At 46.2% G+C, this 12,562-nt stretch overlaps 1 long non-coding RNA gene across 1 annotated transcript; it reads right to left on the bottom strand.

The window, feature by feature from the left end:
- Positions 1-7,377: 7,377 nt before the first annotated feature.
- LOC140219269 (uncharacterized) lies at positions 7,378-12,266 on the bottom strand. Its single transcript, XR_011895416.1, has 3 exons — positions 12,234-12,266; positions 10,644-10,711; positions 7,378-7,707 (listed from the first exon to the last, which is right to left on the bottom strand). It is a non-coding gene; the product is annotated as an uncharacterized lncRNA (long non-coding RNA).
- Between the last annotated feature and the right edge of the window lie 296 nt (positions 12,267-12,562).

The raw sequence follows: 12,562 nt of genomic DNA, 5'->3' as shown, positions 1-12,562 counted from the left end.
GAATCAGACATATGCTGGCGGGGTGTCCCGCGACTCTCCCCAACCTCGTTGAAGAATGGGCACAGTGGTAGAAAAGGATTCAAAGCCCATTGTTTCAGGGCCAACTAAGGGCAGTTCAGAGGGCCCATGATGTCGCTGAGAGGCTGGGCCTCACAGTGAAAACGTGGGAGCGGCCCGCCTTGGCTTAAGAAGTCGAGCCTGCGGACCTCATCACAATAAAAGTGTTCACACACACACACAGCCTGCCGCGCTAGCGAAACGTCGCGCACCGACAGTCGCTGGCTGCGTCGTCTGCTGCGGCGACCTAAGCATGGCGGCTTCTCGTACTTCGCGTACGCGGCGCTAGAGGCGCCCGAACGCGACTGTATAACAACGAAGGCCGCAAAATGTTGTGGGATATTCTGGAAGCAGAAGGCTTAGGCGACGATTGTATAGAGCTTTTGAGAGATATTTACCCAGAAAATAACATTTGCGTTGAATGGGAAGGAATGATGAGCGAGGAGAAAGTTGACATCAACAAGGGAGTGAGGCAGGGGTGCCCTTTTTCCCCACTGTTGTTTATGATTTACATGGTGAGGATGGAGAGGGCGCTAGAAGGAAGTAATATCGGGTTTCATCTCTCATACTAACAGGCGGGTACAGTATTACAATAGCAGCTTTCAGATTTATTTTATGCGGACGACATTGTGTTGCTAGCTAACAAGCAAAATGATTTGGAACGTGTGGCTATATCTGTGGACAGGGAGGCGAGAATTTAGGTTTTGAAATTTAGCGTTAGAAAATCAGGTGTTACGGTATTCAATGAAAACAGTGAAGAGACAGTGGCAATACAGGGCCAGGAAATACCTAGGCTAAAAGAACATAAATATCTTGGTATATTGATAAACGAAAGCAATAGATAAATGTAAACGCAGGAAAAAACAATAACAGTAAAGGGGAAGAGAAATACAGCCATAATGAAGCACAGAACTCTATGGGGATACAATAGGTAAGAGGTTCTCAGGGGTATGTGGAATTGTGTAATGGTTCCAGGACCTATTTTGGAAATGCAGTTGTGTGCTAAGAAATCAGGGGTACACTCAGGACTCGATGGCAACCAAAGGTTAGTTGGACGCCTCGCATTGGGCGCTCACAGGGAAACTACAAATGAAGATGTGCAGGTTGATATGGGCTGGGCAAGTTTTGAAGGGAGGGACGCTCACAGTAAAATTGTCTAGGAAGAACGACTGAGGAATATAGAAGAAAGTGAATTGCTGGGAGAGTGTTGAGGTATTTGTGATGATGATGATCGTCGTTTATTAGCGAACGGCATCTAATGCCAAAGAGCGCGAGGACATGTGTTTTGATTTGGCAAAATTGTGAGTTTAGGACTATGACATAAAATAAAGGCTGTATAGAGGCCTACACGTTAGATCTATAGATATTAGTGCCTCATTTCTAATGTAATTACTAAAATAAATATAAGGCCTTAAATTAATTGGCTGCAGGTACACGTGTTAAAATATTGCGGATTGTCCGAGTCCCTTGCTGTACAATTCTTGCTTACGCAAGACGTGCGAGAACTCAGACATACTGTTGTGCATCAGACTGTACCTCACGTGTGAGGCACAACCTGATGGTTAGGATGGAACGAGACGACGTCTAGAAAGTTAACTTGTGCAAGATAATTAAGCATTCTTTTAAAGTTAATAAGCGAATCCTCTGATAAGAACATCAAGGGATGGGGTATATGGTGTGAGTAGACTTCCGTAATATGAGCCACTCGCTCTCGGTGAAGTTCAGGACATTGAATGAGAACATGTAGGACGGTTAGGTTCTCACCGCAGCATGTGCACGTCGGTGGGTCAGTTGCAGTCAAGAGTTATTGTGTGCGCCATAATGATAATAATAATAATAATAACAATAATAATAATAATAATAATCATCTTCTTCATCGTCATCAGCATGGTTACGCCCACTGCAGGGCAAAGGCCTCTCCCATACTTCTCCAACTACCCCGGTCATGTACTAATTGTGGCCCTGCTACGCTTCCCTTTCCTTGGAATTCAGTCCGTAACCCTTAATGACCATCGGCTATCTTCCCTCCTCATTCATGTCCTGCCCATGCCCATTTCTTTTTCTTGATTTCAACTAAGATGTCATTACCTCGTGTTTGTTCCCTCACCCAATCTGCTTTTTTCTTATCCCTTAACGTTACACCCATTATTCTGCTTTCCATAGCTCGTTGCGTCGTCCTCAATTTAAGTCGAACCCTTTTCGTAAGCCTCCAGGTGTCTGCCCCGTACGTCAGTACTGGTAAGGCACAGCTGTTGTACACTTTTCTCTTGAGGGATAATGGCAACCTGCTGTTCATGATCTGAGAATGCCTACCAAACGCACCCATAAGTGTTTGCCATAAGTGTGTCCTATTCGGAGTCGTGCCAGGGTGACTTCGGTGAGTCTATCAAGCTTCAGTGGGAAATATCTGGTTAACTGCGGTTTAAGCAGGTGCAGCTTATTTTCAACTTCCTTGTCCCATTCAGCTTGCCAATAATTACGGAGCGCCTTTGGTACCGCAGGTTTCATGTCTGCACCAGGCATCCAGCTTACATCAATTGTATCCCGATGAGCCGCTTGTCCAGCATTTTTGTCCGCCATTTCATTGCCTGCTATCCTAGAGTGGCCTGGAACCTAGCATACACCAAGAGCAAGGTTTTCGCTATACGCTACCTGAATGTGTTTAAGGAGCTTGTTTAATACAGGGTTTAGGCTTGCTTTGCCACAGGACAGGGCTGTGACATCGCTTAAAGAATCTGTGTATATTATAGACTTTTGTAGGTTGTGCTGCACTATGGACTCAACAGTGATAAGAATACCGTACGCTTCCGCTGTAAAGATGCTACTGTGGTTATGTAAGGTTTTAGAGTTAGAAAAGTTTGGGCCATGGGCTGCACATGATATTGAAGTTGCAGACTCCAGATTTATTTCTCGTTCTCGTCACTATATTACACCCTCGAGGCGTCATACAGCACGTGTAAATTTTTTTTACACGTGCTGTATGACGGTTCGAGGCTGTATATAAAGCGACGAGAACGAGAAATAAATCTGTTGTTGAAAGTTAGCGCTGTGTGTGTCAGATGTGCCTTGTGTTCTCCTTGTCAAGCTTGCGCTATAAGAAAATAAGCTACTTCGCCAATGCATTTCAAGTCATTCGTTTTATCAGATTGGATTTTACCCTTCATTTCCAGGAGCAGGTCTCCATTGGACATCTTTGTGACTGTGTAGCCAGCTCCTGTCGTGTTTGCGAGGCATTTCGCCACCAAGAAGGGAGAGAATTTATGCACGCTCGTGTTGTGTTCACTGTGGACTACATGATAATTAGGCAAGTGTTCCTTAGTGCTCCTAAAAAAATTGAAAGGTTGCATCGCTGCGTCCTCCCTTTAGAGGGCGATCAAGGGAAATCGGTTTATTATAAGCCATAATGTACGGATCTTCAGTTCGGCAGTAGCGCCAACCGCCCACCACCGAGCCCAACATGGGGACGGAGCAGATCCTTCGAGTAACACAAGCCCTCACGAGTTGTACGGTGCTAATATAACCCAATCTGGAGTACCCAAGGTTGGCCACCCACACAAAGTTAACCCTCGCTGCTAGGAAAGTCGGAAGTAAATAGAAGATAGGAGAAGGCAGGAAAGATTGAAAGGGAGAGAGAAAGACGCAGATTGGACAGGGGGACAGGAAAAGGCAACTACCCATTTCCCCGGGTGGGTCAGTCCGGGGGTGCCGTGTACGTCAAGCCGAGGCCAAAGAGGCGTGATGCTTCCGCCGAGGGGCCGTAAAGGTCCAAATACCCGGCATCGACTCAACCCCCAGGATCTCCTTTTCTCCAGACACGGCTAAGCCACACACGGCTAGACGCGGGAGGGTCCAACCCTCGTAAGCTCACTGCTGACGTAAACGCCTGCCGACGCAGACGCCCCTGCGGGTGTTGAGGTATTTGTACCAGAAAACCATTGATTCACTGTCGAGGAAAAGAACTACGAAACTTACGACCAAGTATGCGGCCTGTACGGTGAGTAACAAAGCAACAAAAAAACGTAGAGCGGAAAGTCAGAGAGGCCGAAAGAATGTCATGTGTGGCGGCAATGGAAAAGGAACCTCCGATGAGTAACTACTTAAGGAGAAATAACGAAATCGGGAAAGAAACAATTTATGATAACTCAAATGGAAGCTCAAAACTTTCCAAGCGAGATGAGGAGGCGTTAGAACACGCACCTATAAAGCGAGATATACGAAGGAACAAGAAGCATATGCTTCCTGCGGTGAAGCTAGGCAAACAATGGAACATGTTTTATTAGAATGTGAAGATATCAGCCCAGAGGTCGATTTAGGCACCACTGGCCTCCATGCAGCCCTTGGGTTCAGCGAGAGCAGGGAGAAAGTAATCAAGTCCGCAATATAGTTTAGTAAGAGGCGCTTTGACGATTGGGGAAAGAAAAGTAGGAAAACAACGAAAAACAGAGACTTACAAAAGCGAAATTAACGCTAGGGGGTCAGAAAATTTGGTTGTGAGAATGCATCACGGTTTTTTTTCTTTTATTTTCTCGTTTTTAACCGTGGCAGGATATTAGGCACTACAACAGCAAGAGCTTGGTGGCGCCACCCAGTGCCCCGTTCCAAACGGGACTCTCATAACACCCATCCATTCATCCATCCTGGTCTGCTGTAAAAGAAATGTATGCTGTGTGTCTAAAGTACGAAATACAACTTGATTTACAGAGCCCATTTTGGGCCCTGTGATGCGGAGTTTCTCCTGTCCGGAGCGGTCGAGACACTCCCCCCGTTACTTAAGCCCTTGCCACACTGTCTGGCTGGAAAACGTGCCCATCGCCTCTTCCGCGGCGCTGGACACTCGCTCCTTCGATCGGTGCGTTCGCCTTCAAGCTCTCGCCACAGGAGACGAGACCCAGGAAGCCACCAGCCTGGAATTCAATGCCTGCTCATGGTATGGCGGTGCAGGGCTGGCTGCAGCCAATGGAGGAGGGGGGGGAGTGTTAGGGGATGGCGGATGGCGTCGGCATCGCCTCGCTGCGTGCGGGCAGGACAGCCGCTGGAAGCTGTTGTAGCGCTGTCCACTGCCGCGTCCCTTCGTCGAAGCTGTACTTTAGAAGGCACGATACCCGCCTTCGTGCCTCTTCGAACGATATAATCTACTTCACTTCTAATGTAATGATTCCGCTGTACCTTTTTTCAGGATGGGCGATTCTGCCCATCCTGGAAAAAGGGTCCCGGAAGAAGTACCGCCCATCCATTTCTTATGCGTCACGCGTCATCATAATACTTTTCACACTGATGACATTTTAGTCACTCCGGCCCTCTGATAGTACAGTCACACTTAGCTCCATCAAATCATCATCCGAAATTACACGATTGGTGTGCATGGTGAGGTGCGGGATCACAATGATAGGAAACCTTCACTGGACACTAGGTTATGCTGTTTATGTTGTTTCATATCTCGGAGTTCAAGAAGAACGTCACCGCTAGCCAGGTTAGTAGCTTTGTAGCCGGCTACTATTGTGCCTGCCAGGGAGTCTGAAATGCTGATGGGAGAGATGGCTCGCACTGCGTGTCTGATTGTACGCTGTGTAACGCAGAGAAAGGGCAAGCCATGAAAATGATCTTCTTTCAGCAGGTACGCAAGCCACCAATCAAGGAGCCCAACACGTCGATGCTGTACCACCAGTGAACACAGGTCCCACAAAGGCCAGCGGCACGTTCCCGCTAAAATCAAATACGTAGACCAAAAGCGGTTATAACACACAAAGTTAACCCTTCTCGCAAGGAATGTTGGACGTGAATGGAAGAGAAAAGACAGGAAAGAATTAAAGTGATGGAGGAAGATTAGGATGGAAGATAAGGACAAGAAAAGGCGACTGCCGATTTCCTGCAGGGGGGGCTGTCTGGAAGCGCCATCTATGTTAGGCGAGGCCGAAATGTATGTTCGCTCTGCCTGGGGGCGTAAAAGCTCCGAGCATCCGGCATCAGCTCAACATCTAGGATCCCCCTTACCTTTGGCACGGCTCAGCCGCGCACGGCTACACGCGGGAGGCGTCCACCCTCATGTGCTCGGGTAGATACACGGTGTCGCAGCATATCAAGTGCCACTGCGGGGTACAATATATTTTATGGTTTCACGCCTGCTTACTTACAAAAGTGGACAAAATGCATGCCTGTTTGAAATAACACACTACTCATAGTTTGTAACTAAACGAATGGAAATTCACCGGTATCATATCTAAGACAAGGTGAAGCTTCACTAATTCACAAGCGCTAGCTTCGCGCTCAGGTGCCTCATGAAACACTATGCTGTGCCAAGAATCTTACTCGAACAAAAGAGGCGACCATCATATGTGCTTCGGGGAAATACATGCAGTAGTACAATATCTAGTTTCTAGTTTTAGCTCGCGCCAATCAAACCATTAATCATGAATAATCAATTACCGAAAAAGTTGGAGAGCCATAATTCCACCGCACAAAGCACTACTAGTAACCGGCCATATAAACTTGTACGCACTCGGTTACTAAATAAAATAAGAAGCAGGGTGTCAGCACGCAAAGGCAAATATGCACACATCACACTCGATGACCGCGGACACTCGTGTCAAAGCGCTGGCGTGATGAAGCTCGGAACCAGCAGCGAGCGAAGTGACATTCATCCTGTGTGAGAAAACAGCACACGCAAAGCTACCAGGTCTCGGCCCACCCAGGCTCTTCCCTGAAAGCAGATCGTTTTCTAGACAAAGGCCGCGTGAACGCACGCGTTTGCCGAAGGAATGCGCACCCTTCCTCCCTGGTACTTGCGAACGACAGAAGATGGTGCGGTTCCTCTCATTTTCATCCCTTCCGCGCGCAACACTGATCCGGGATCAGCGGCTCACATTCGCACGCTTTCACTCGCAGATGCAGGATACAGCGCAGGGCAACAGTGTATCGCTTTTGGACTTTACGGGACATCACGACAAAGACGACCGCGACGACAAGTGCGCTTGGAGTGTCCATATAATTGCTATCGAAATAAACATGGAGCATCGCGGCGGGTGCCCCCTGATTTTAAGCACTGACTTACGGTGGCTTGAATGTACTCGCTCCATTCTGAGCATCACCGTCGGCACCCAAATACTCGGAGACGTAGAAGGCGTAGTCGAGGGCGCCCATCATTTCCCGCTCGACGCTAAAATTTGCGTCTCAAGAGAAATCGCTGGAATGGGCGGGGCAATTCCGAGTCAGCTTGGCTTCAAAACGAGAAAGATGCCCAAGCGGACCCACCGACATGCTCCGGCCGTTTGACTCGGCAGCGTATCAACCGCAGCTTTCTGCTTTTCCGCTCATCATGTGTCATTTCAGTCTTGCCAAACGCTTTATTTTATTAGTGTCCGTACATGCAACACCGCGATGAAGCATCCCTGCAGAACCATGAAGCGAATTATTCAACTTCAGAAAATGTTATTGCTAAACATCTCTTCCCCACAAAGGCGCCTTGGACACGTTTTTTCTGCAGGGAACCATTTCAAACGAATCGCTGTCCTTGGAAGTTCTATCCACAGAGAGATGCCAAGCAACCGGGGCTGAGGTCTCTCCCTGACACTTGATGAGCAGTATCAGCGCGCTCATCGTTTTCAGAACCCATGGCTCTTGCCTCCGAGTCGTGAGCGATAGCCGCATTCATCCCTGCAAAGAGGAATGCACACGTTAGAATGCATGAACATGCCCCATTCGCTTTCAAATATCTCCTTCACTGGCCAGGTTCCGACACCATTAAAAAAAGGCTTGCTGGATCCCTATATGTGACAAATGCCGAGTCCGTCAAAGAGAGTTTGAGAAAGAACGGAACATAATTATTAACCTTGTACATCCGCCATTCAGCTTCAGAGCGAAAATATTTGCACCATTAATGGCGCTGTTTTGTCGTATAGCTAAGACTCAAGCATCGAGTGGTAAGATCAAATTGCTTATGGACACAAAATAAGCTGTTCTTTTTGACCGCGTTTTGTGGCAAGTATACTTTAGGAGATGAGTACAGACTACACTAAAATGAATGAGATATTATTTCATATGTATGGCTATCGAACTTTTGTTTCAGATATTCAAACACACCGCAGGTGGTCAGAGTCAATAAGCAGGTTTTCAACAGGGGGTCTCTCAGCGCAAGTGCAGTCGATGTCACTTTCACCTATAGTGGAACTTTTTATTGCTATTAAACAAGAGTGTGTTTGACATGAGACAAACCAGCAGCCTCAGTGATGCGAAAATTTTTCCTGCTCGCACTGCAGACATAATTTTAAGAATTTCACTAGGCCTCCATTCAATTCTTCTCGCGGATTATTGGCAGAAGTATTTAAGCTATTAAACTGGGAAGGTTTAGGAGTAAGGATCGACGGCGAATACCTCAAGAACCTTCGGTTTGCCGATGACATTCTTCTATTCAGCAACACTGTAGACGAGTTACAAAAGATGCTTGAGGACCTTAACTGGGAGATTGTAAGAGTGGGGTTGAAAATTATTATGCAGAAGACAAAGATAATGGTGAACTCCCGGGCAAGGAAACAGCATCGAAAGTCAGCCTCTAGAGTCTGTGAAGGAGTGTGTTTGCCTAGGTAAACTAATCACAGGGAACCCTGACCAAGAGAGGGAAATTCACAGAAGAATAAAAATGGTTTGGATCGCGTACGGCAGACATCATGAGCTCCTGACTGGAAGCTTACCGTTATCATTGAAAAGGAAGGTATACAATCGCTGAATTTTACCTGTGCTGACATATGGGGTAGATAATTGGAGACTGACAAAGAAGCTTGACGACAAGGACCACGCAAAGAGCGATGGAACGAAGAATGCTAGGCATAACTTTAAGAGACAAAAAGAGAGCAGTTTGGACCAGAGAGCAAACGCGTATAAAAATATTCTAATTCATATTAAGAGAAAGAAATGGCGCTGCGCAGGTCCACTATTGCGCAGATTAGATAACCGTTTGACCATTAGGGTGACAGAATGGGTACCAAGAGAAGGGAAGCTCAGTAGAAGAAGGCAGCAGACTAGATGGTGCGACGAAATTAGGAAATTCGCAGGTGCTAGTTGTAATCGGCTGGTGCAGGAATGGGGTAATTGGAAATCACAGGGAGAGGCCTTCGTCCTACACATAAGATAGGCTGATGATGATGACGATGATGCTTCGTGTAGCACTTTTCGTTCACGATGGTATGGGGTACCGCATAGATAATTTCTCCGTAACTTTATCCAGAACGCGAAAGCTGCACACAGTGCAAGGTGCCCGCTGTATTTCAATTTGCATTTCTTCCATACACAGCCGTAAAAGCGAATTGTTGTTCTCCTTCCGAAGATAAGCAAAGAAATGAGATGCTGTATTTTATAACATTTCATGAAGTAAATGGTACCTTGGTACCAAAAGTTATTGTCTAAGCTACGAGTAGTATATAGCACATGTCCTAACAACCTATCTAGCATATACACGCACTTGCATTGTTGTAGCGCTGGCATGCTTTTCTCCTGGTTTCTCTACAAACGTAAAATATTGTTTTACGTTGCTTTGACATCAGATACACCGACAGACTGCCAGAAAAGTAGATTTACCGGTGATTTCTGTATCATGTCATGGCCTGCCAACGCGGTATCCTTAGAGGGCGCTAGGTCCTATTCGTGATGAAACTGCCTCCTTCAAATGCTGCTAACATTGAGCCGCGCAATGCAAAACGCTGCGCTATCTTATAGCAAGGACAACGATGTTTCTCGCTAAAGTATTCGGAGAAGTGAACAAAAAAAGCGCGATGTATTCTGTGCGTCGTCATCATTATGGTCAGCCTGGTTACGCCCACTGCAGGGCAAAGGCCTCTCCCATACTTCTCCAACAACCCCGGTCATATACTTATTGTGGCCATGTCGTCCCTGCAAACTTCTTTATCTCATCCGCCCACCTAACTTTCTGCCGCCCCCTGCTACGCTTCCCTTCCCTCGGAATCCAGTCCGTAACCCTTAATGACCATCGGTTATCTTCCCTCCTCATTACATGTCCTGCCCATGACCATTTCCTTCTCTTGATTTCAACTAAGGTGTGATTAACTCGCGTTTGTTCCCTCACCCAATCTGCTCTTTTCTTATCCCTTAACATTACAGCTATCATTCTTTTTTCCAAAGCTCGTTGCGTCGTCCTCAATTTATGCAGAACCCTTTTCGTAAGCATCCAGGTTTCTGCTTCGTAGGTGAGTACTGGTAAGACACAGCTATTATACACTTTTCTCTGGAGGGATAATGGCAACCTCCTGTTCATGATCGGAGAATGCCTGCCAAACGCACCCCTGCCCATTCTTATTCTTCTGATTATTTCCGTGTCAATTTCCGGATCCGCCCAAAGTAGATGTATTCCCTTACGACTTCCAGTGCCTCGCTACCTATCGTAAACTGCTGTTCTTTTCCGAGACTGTTAAACATTACCTTAGTTTTCTGCAGATTAATTTTTAGATCCACCCTTCTGCTTTTCTTCTAATTCTGTGCGTAATATTATACTAATATTATGGCGGTCGCTTCGTTTATCCAATGTCGCTATATTTATTCGTCATGTGAATGTTTTGCAAGCACTTCATTTTCAAACTTACCCATCAAGAGGAGAGTGGAAATGGCAATAAGCGCGAAAGCCACGGCTGCCTTCATGATATGGAAGTTTCTGAAAGAGCGTACAGAGAAGGGGTTACGTTGAATCATTTATACGTCGGTCTACGTATACGTAACCGGCAGCAGATAACAAATCACTTCTACCGAAGCTCGCAAGGAGGAGCAAGACATGGGAAAGAGAAAATTGTCATCCGCCCTACTGTACCAACAGGCTACAAAAGAAACACATGCCGGTCGTTCACAAACAAACACTAGCAGTGGAAGAGTAATTCGTCCGGGTCGTATAACCAACATCTTTCTAGGGCGATCCCTCCACCATCAGAGCGAAGGAGCAGGCTATCCAATTACAGAGGGAAGGTAAAATTACCAACTTCAAGCACAGGAACACGAAGATGCAAAGTTTTCTTAGGAAGGCGTATGGGTGTTCTCTGTTCATACTTGCGGGCTACATTAATTTGGATGACAATTTTCTTTCATTAACATTCTTCCTCACTGCGGCTTCCCGCAGACCTAATCTAGCACATGCGGGGTCCCTGTGCCTCAAGTTGCGGAATAATTTGCTTTCTCCTTGCGATCAGCTAGCCGGATGTGCAGCTCAGATTGTAGATCGACTGCCACGGAATTGCGTTGGCCACGGGTCCCGTCACGGTACCAGGACAAATTTTTCTTCAACTGCTGGGCTTTCTATCTGAAAAAGCCGCATGGATTGCCTTGGTAGCTTTGTGCCACCATGTAAATAATTGAATACATGACTCACATCCAGTGTTAGTCTAGCTGGATTTTAGACTAGGCCTTTATAAGTGTCTTGGTCATAACACGAACTACAGGCTCTTCATTAATGAACACTGAACGACCTGATCATGCCTTGGTCCTTACGTATATGAAAAATTGCCCACGTTCCTTCGCTGAGAATGAGGTAATGGAGGTAACAAAAACACGCTTTCATACAGTTAGTGCCGAACAATTTATAATGCACGCTATATGTCCATCCAAGCCTTCCAGTGTTTACCTGTACGCACACAACACATTTTACTGCACGAAAGTAGGTCAGTGTGTAAGCTGGCATTCAAGCCTTGCGGAAGAAAAACAAGGCCGGATTACGTTGGCCGACTACCAGATTTGAACTTTGCCACATCTTGCGCGACCTTTTCTTCTGTATGCTTAGGGCACTGAGAGGATTACATAAGATGAAAACGGTATTATGGATTCGCCGGAACAAATAAGCACTTCGGTGTGAGTGGAGTAAAAGTGTACTGAAATGCTGAAGCAAAAATATGTTACAATAAAGAGCCAGGATTTGTGCCTACCATTCAATTCATTTAAAAAAAGTTACCGAAACTGAAGAACAGGCAACTGCGTGTCTGAGCAGTATTTCATTAAATACCGACCATCAAGTTCTAAATATTTAGCATGGCGCGATGTTTTTGAATAGCTCTCTGGAATCGAACATCGCCTATGTTGCATGCTAGCAAAGACCTACAACGTTAGTCGACGTTTTCTCAAAGCGCGCAAGGAAATTTAAAATAACTCGAAAAATGCTATGTTGAATTGCATGTTGTGCGCCGTCAACTTACTTTTGGTACAGTCGTGTGCAGGAGAATGGTTCGAGCACACCTTATATCGCTCTTATTTCAAGTTTCTACCTTCCTGAAAAAAAAATTAACAAATAGCAAGCCTAAATTCCCCACGAATCAAATACCTCAAGTTAGCGTTGACAGGCGTAGGCCATGTGATCCACTGAGGTCACGCTTTATGACCGGAAGAGGTGAAGTACGGCTGATGGCAACGGATGTCACTTCTATAGTCACAAGTTGCAAAGGGCAATATCCCAAAGTCTGCAGCAGACAAGGTTCTAAAAGTTTCATGGAGCAATAAAAACGCATTTCAGCCGAAGCATGAAAAT

The sequence above is a fragment of the Dermacentor andersoni genome, chromosome 7 (assembly GCF_023375885.2).
Source record: "Dermacentor andersoni chromosome 7, qqDerAnde1_hic_scaffold, whole genome shotgun sequence".
Lineage (NCBI taxonomy): Eukaryota > Metazoa > Arthropoda > Arachnida > Ixodida > Ixodidae > Dermacentor > Dermacentor andersoni.
The sequence above is the reverse complement of the archived record's forward strand: the minus strand, read 5'-3'. Positions and strand labels throughout refer to the sequence as shown.